We start from the raw sequence: 6,000 nt of genomic DNA, 5'->3' as shown, positions 1-6,000 counted from the left end.
CACATAATACTTTTTTCCAGAGGTGAGACCATGGCTGCAAAGAACATCACATTTGCACCTTATAGATTTCACCATATCTTAAATAAAAGTCCAGTTCCTGAGACTACAAGTCCAAAATCTAGCTTGGATCACATGTCCATTCCTGGCCCAATCCACTAAAATGAATAGAGGATCCCATTGTCTTAATATCATGACTTTCATGTTTGCCCTCTGCCCAAGAGCGAAAATTCTAGGTGGACTGTGCCAAGTTTCTGTAATCAAAACCAGATAGAAGACAGAAATGAGGGGAAAGGAATTGGGTTAACAAAACCAGCACATCCAAGTTCATAAAACAAACAATACCAACAAAGATCAGATAAGCACCAACTCAGTTATAACGTGGGAGCTCAATTCCACACTGTCCCAAACACATAGATCAACTACACACAAAAAACCCCAACAAATATCCAAGTTGAATTAAATCTTGAAATAAACAGACATAATAGATATCTATGAAATGTTCCCCCCAACCACAGAATGAGCAGTTTCAGTGCTCGTGGGACTTTCTCTACAATAGACCACATGTGAGCTCACATGAATGCAAAAAGCTGAAAGTATCCCACACATATTATCAGGCCACAGTATAATGAAACTATTATTGGGCAAAAGAAACCACAGAAATTAGGCCAATGCAATGGAAATGAAAAAACACCTTCTTGAGTAATCCATCAGTCATAATGAAATTAATGAAGAAATTAAGACATTTACTGCAATCAAATAACTATGTGACAGTGTGACACACTGGAACTTATGCCAAGCAATCCTAGAAGGAAAGTCTGTAGCTTAGGTCAGATCACATCACAGAGCAAGTCCAGATAAGTAACCTAATCACTTACCCCAAGGTCCTAGAAGAACAAAAGCAGTTCAAATCCAAAGCTAAGAGATTACAAAGTTCAGAGAAGAAACTGATAAAATTAAGTGTAAAAAAGAAATACAAAAAATCATTGAATCGAACAGCTGATTTTTGAAAGAATTAATAAGACAACCCTGGCCAATCCTACCATAAAAGAAAGACACTAATCCATGCAATTAGATGAGAAACGTAGAATCACAATGGACTGTGTCAAAACCTAGATTATTAACGACTTTGAAAATGTGTACTCTAATAAAATGGAGAATTCAGAAGAAATGGGTAGACGCCGAGATACACACGAATTCCTAGAGCTGAACCAAGAAGACGTGTAAAAAGCCTGAATAATCCAGTATCAGTCAATGAGATTAAAAAACAATTTAAAAAATCCTATCAACTAAAGAAAAGCTGAGGTCTCTATGGATTCACTGCCAAATTTGACGAGAACTTTAAGAAAGGTCCAATGCCAATGCTTCTCAAACTCTTTAATGAAACTGAAAGGGAAGGAGTACTCCCAAAAATCATTCCTGGGAGCTAGAATTACCCTGATTCCCAAACCAGAAAAGGGCTCAACCAAAAAAGAGAACTACAGGCCAATCTCTTTAATAAACATAGATACAAAAATTTCTCAACAAGACACTGGTAAACAAGATGCAATAAATCACCAAAAAGTCAGGCATCAGCGGGCGTGGTGGCACACATCTGTATTCCCAGGACTCAGGAGGGTGATGGAATTTTCCAGTGTAGTTGGAAATCATTCACTCTACCAAGGGCCTAGATAAAAGAAAAATGTGCAAGAAGTTTGAATTCACTCTGCCTGTCTGAAAAAAGACATACATCTTTTTCCTCACTGTTCCTGGTTCTCAGGCAATCAGAAAGCACCAATAGCATTAACTCTCCAGCTCTTGGGCCTTCAAACCAGCTCATCCACTTTCCTGGGTCTCCAGTTTGTAGGCAGAAATTGTGGGGCTTCTCAGTCTCCATGACTGAATAGACCAATACATTATAACATCCATCCACCTACCCATCCATCCATCCATCCATCCCTCCCTCCCTATGATTATAGCTCACTGGAGAACCCTGATACATGTATCTCACTGTACCAGCTCCATTCCTTGTGTCTCACTGAGAACTAGTCTCATGTTTTGTCATTTCTTGTTTTTTCTAACAGTTTTACAATTTTATTTCTATTTGCTTAGCTGCATGATATTCAGGTTGGTGTTCTAGCTTTCCTTAACTATAACAAATACCTGAAATAATGGATAAAAAATTCATTTTGGCTCATGAATTCAGAGCTTCAGTCCATTATGTGCTTCCATTAGGTGTAGTTTTGTCTTGTGGCAGCACGTCATGGCATGAGCATGGGGCAGAGAAGAGGCATTGCCCTCATGGTCTGGAAGCAAGAGAGAGGGAAGAGATGGGGGATGTCATGAAAGCCTCCGGCTTTGAGCTCAAAGTTTCCACTATCGCAGAATAGTGTCAAAGTGGGGACTATGGGCCTTTGGGAAACATTGTAGCTCTGAAATACAATCAGCCTATTTTCAATGTTATAGGATGGTAACATAGTGTACATATCTTTGTAATTTAATTTTTTCTCAGTATCATGATTTATCAAACAAGTAAATGTATCCATAGCTAATTTTCACCACTGTGTGGTACTTTACTGTATGAATTTATCATAATTGTTCACCTTCTCTAGTACTAGTGGAATTATTTCTGGATTTTTGTTAAAGTGAACAATGTAACCATATCCCTTTTATTTGGGACTTCTGGTATACTAAAGAGTTTCTCTGGAAAGTATTCTTAAGAGTGTGATTGTTGGGTATGATTACCTTCCCCCCTTTTTAGGTAAAGATATATTTTCCAAAGTGGCTGCATCGATTTTTACTGCCACATTTTTACACACATCTGATCTTGTGAGACTTTCTGATTTTTATCAGTTTAGTGGGTATAAAAGTGTATTTCCTTACAATTTGCATTTATCAATTTTTACTTAATTTTTTTCATGTTTATTATCTAGATGGTTTCATTTCTAGGAAATGCTGCCAACTCATTCTTGCTTTCAGGTTAGCCCTAAAATTAGACAAAAAGAAGCACATCTATGTGCATTTTGTGATATATTATCTCAACATTTTCCAATTTTCTTTTTTTTTTTGTCTTTTTCCTTTTTATCGGTACCGGGGATGGAACTCACGACTGCCTGCTTCCAAGGCAGGTGCTTATGCCGCTGAGCTAAACCTCCAGCCCCCCATTTTCCAATTTTCTAAGAGTTTAGCTAGTCACAGAACACGTGTAACATAAGTAATGATAAAAAGCAGGATGGATGAGTTGAGCAATGAAGGAGATGGAAGCAGAATGTTCCTCAGTAGTCTCAGACTAGCCAGAAGCTAGAGGATGGATAAAAATAATGGCAGCTGCCCTATGTCCAAGACTGATGACATGATTGGAACTATACTAGGTATTAATGAGACTTGATTCTAACCCTCGAAGTAATTCTCTAAGGTGTGTATTACCTCTTTTATAGATGAGGAAACTGAAGTTCAGAGGACAGAGAACACTTTGTGCGCTCAAAGGAAGTCTTTTATTCATGAACTGAGTAAAAAACCAAGTTCAGGTACAAAACTGCATAGTAATAGAGGAAGTTTGCTATTTATAGAATGGTGTCAATATTTTATGTTGGTAATTGGGAATGGATTCCCTCTGTGAAGGGAAACTAATACAGTGCTTGGTTAAAAATTAGGGTAACCTAAACCCTAGCCAATTTCTGTCTCCTTTAGTGAAAGGCCTTGAGGGACTTCATTCACTGTACAGTGTATATCATAGGATTAGGGCTTACCTGTAGAACCACTTCAACTCTGCCTCACAGGTTGGGTGATTACCATAGTTCGTGCCTAAGTTTTCAGTATTTGTAAACGGGGACAGTATTAATGCCAACTGTGGTACATGTTTCCTGTGGCTGAAATGACTTCTCACAAACTTTTAAATTTAGAACAAGTTTATTCTCTCACAGTTCTGTTGGTCACAAACCCAAAATCTGGATTTAGGTTTCATGGGGCCAATACCAAAGGCTGCCGTAGAGGGTAGGGGCTGAACAGGCCCTGCTTCTTCCAGCTTCTGTTGGCAGCTGGCACCCTTGATTTGTGGTCATCACACTCTTAACATTGCCACCCTCATACAAAGATGCATGTGATTGCTTGTAGGGTCCATCTCAACAATCCAGCACAATCTCCCCACCTCAAAACCATTAGTCTGCAGAGAACCCAGTTCCACATAAAGTATAATTTCCAAGGTATAATGCTAGTTATTACTGAACCTATTACACTCATGGTTGTTGTAAGTATGAGTAACTAAGTTAGATAAAAATTAATGTATAGTCAGCGAGGGGCTGGGCTCTCAAGGAAGTCAGTGCAGAGGCTGCAAACACATCTAAACTGTGGCTGGAGGTGCCTCTGAAGCAAGACCTCGAGATTAAAGTCATAATGAGCAGATTTGTATTTCCAAGGGATAGGCGGAAGTTTGAGATTACATTGTAATTGGGATTTTCATAGAAATAGATCATTATCTCAGCAGGGGTGGGCCATCCTTTCCCACCTACTAAGGCTAAAAGTAAAGACAAGACCTTTAAGACTATAGATTATTAACCAAGATTAATGATGTTATCCATGTGCTCTTGCTATGTGCCCTGCTTCACATTGGGATCAATATTACCTAAACTGTTATATTTGTAATCTTATTGGTTGAATACAATTTGACCTACGTTGTATCTAATTCAAGACTACCTATAAAATATTTCCAGAGAGATGATCTTGGGGGCAGTTCACTCAGGACCCCTTCTGTCTCTCAGGAGTTATTCCTAGTTCCCATTCCCCAGCTTTCAATTGTGTGTGGCTCATTCCTTTGATTAACATGCTCCCCTCTTGAGTGTTTCTTAATATATCTTTTCCACTTTTATTTTTCTTAACTTCCATCATTCCTTGTAAATTCATTCTTTGATTTCAATGACATACTCAACACACTGGGTTGAGAGTTAAAATCTGCCAGTGCTGGCAGAGGGCTAAGCACACCATTTGATAGCAGAAGCGGTGAAAAGAGAGTCTTTCCAAAAGGCCCAGATAACATCTATCATATAGGGCAGCTGTGAAGTTCAGACAAAGCTAGATGGCTACAGATGTAAGAGACATTAATGAAATAAAAATGTAGGCCTGTGTGGCTATGATGGCACAGGTAATCAGCACTCTAGGAAGCTGAGGCAGGAGGCTCAGAATGCTGTGCACAGTCTTCAAGTTAGAAAGATTAGGGCACAGCAAAACTGGCTGGGGAAATAGGCGAAACCTGTAATTCCAAGCCCCTAGACACATGCACAGAACAGTTCCCAAACCCCTGAACCCGGACTTCTGAACACTATAGCAAGCTTTCAATAGGGTAGACTAGATATGACATCAGCCCAAGGCCTGGGATCCAAGCACATCATCTCAGGAGCCGTATGCAGTTCTTACAGGTTTCCTCAAGATACAGACAGCATAAACGGACACACCAACATCACAAAGCGTTTGCTATTTCCATGATAGCTCAAACGCAGTGAGTACTGTTCTTGTTTTTAACCCTCTTTTTCTCTTTACTCGGCCCAAGCTTGCTCTGCAGAGCCAGTTTTCCCCCCACTCTTCACTTTTTGCTTTCTTGAATAAACTTTGCCACTGCTTTTGCTCATTTTGTCCAATTCTTAAATGAGAGAAGCTGGAATCTTAAGTCTAGAGGGACAAGAGAGAAGCCCAGAACCCTTCAGTTGGCAAGCCACATTTAGAAGCAGTGGGGCTGAAACGAAGCTCAGTGAGAAGGCCCTGGATTTCCCCAGTAGAGCAAAACAAAAATAAAAACCAAGCAACACACAGAAGTTCTGGCAGATCTCTCCCCGCCTTTGTATCTGCACTACCTCTTTTCTAGGAAGCGGGATGCCTCATGCGGTCCTTTTAAGCAACTAAAACAATATTCCCTAACCCGGTCCTGGGCCTACCTACGCGTCACTGGCACTCCTTTCGTCGCTCCCCTGCCCAGTCCTCCGCCCCATTTCTCAATCCCCAGCGCGCTTGTAGCATCCGGGACTTCAAGGTCTA

At 40.1% G+C, this 6,000-nt stretch overlaps 1 long non-coding RNA gene across 1 annotated transcript; it reads right to left on the bottom strand.

Annotated features, from left to right (window-relative positions):
* Positions 1 to 1,359: 1,359 nt before the first annotated feature.
* LOC106026290 (uncharacterized) lies at positions 1,360 to 5,980 on the bottom strand. The gene is made up of 3 exons (XR_010046545.1): positions 5,901 to 5,980; positions 2,140 to 2,282; positions 1,360 to 1,663 (listed from the first exon to the last, which is right to left on the bottom strand). It is a non-coding gene; the product is annotated as an uncharacterized LOC106026290 (long non-coding RNA).
* Positions 5,981 to 6,000: the final 20 nt, after the last annotated feature.

This window comes from Cavia porcellus, unplaced genomic scaffold (genome assembly GCF_034190915.1).
Source record: "Cavia porcellus strain 051 isolate PalLab524CR breed Dunkin Hartley unplaced genomic scaffold, mCavPor4.1 scaffold_1, whole genome shotgun sequence".
NCBI classification, from domain to species: Eukaryota; Metazoa; Chordata; class Mammalia; order Rodentia; family Caviidae; genus Cavia; species Cavia porcellus.
Note: the sequence above shows the minus strand (reverse complement) of the source record. Positions and strands in the feature narration are given on the sequence as shown.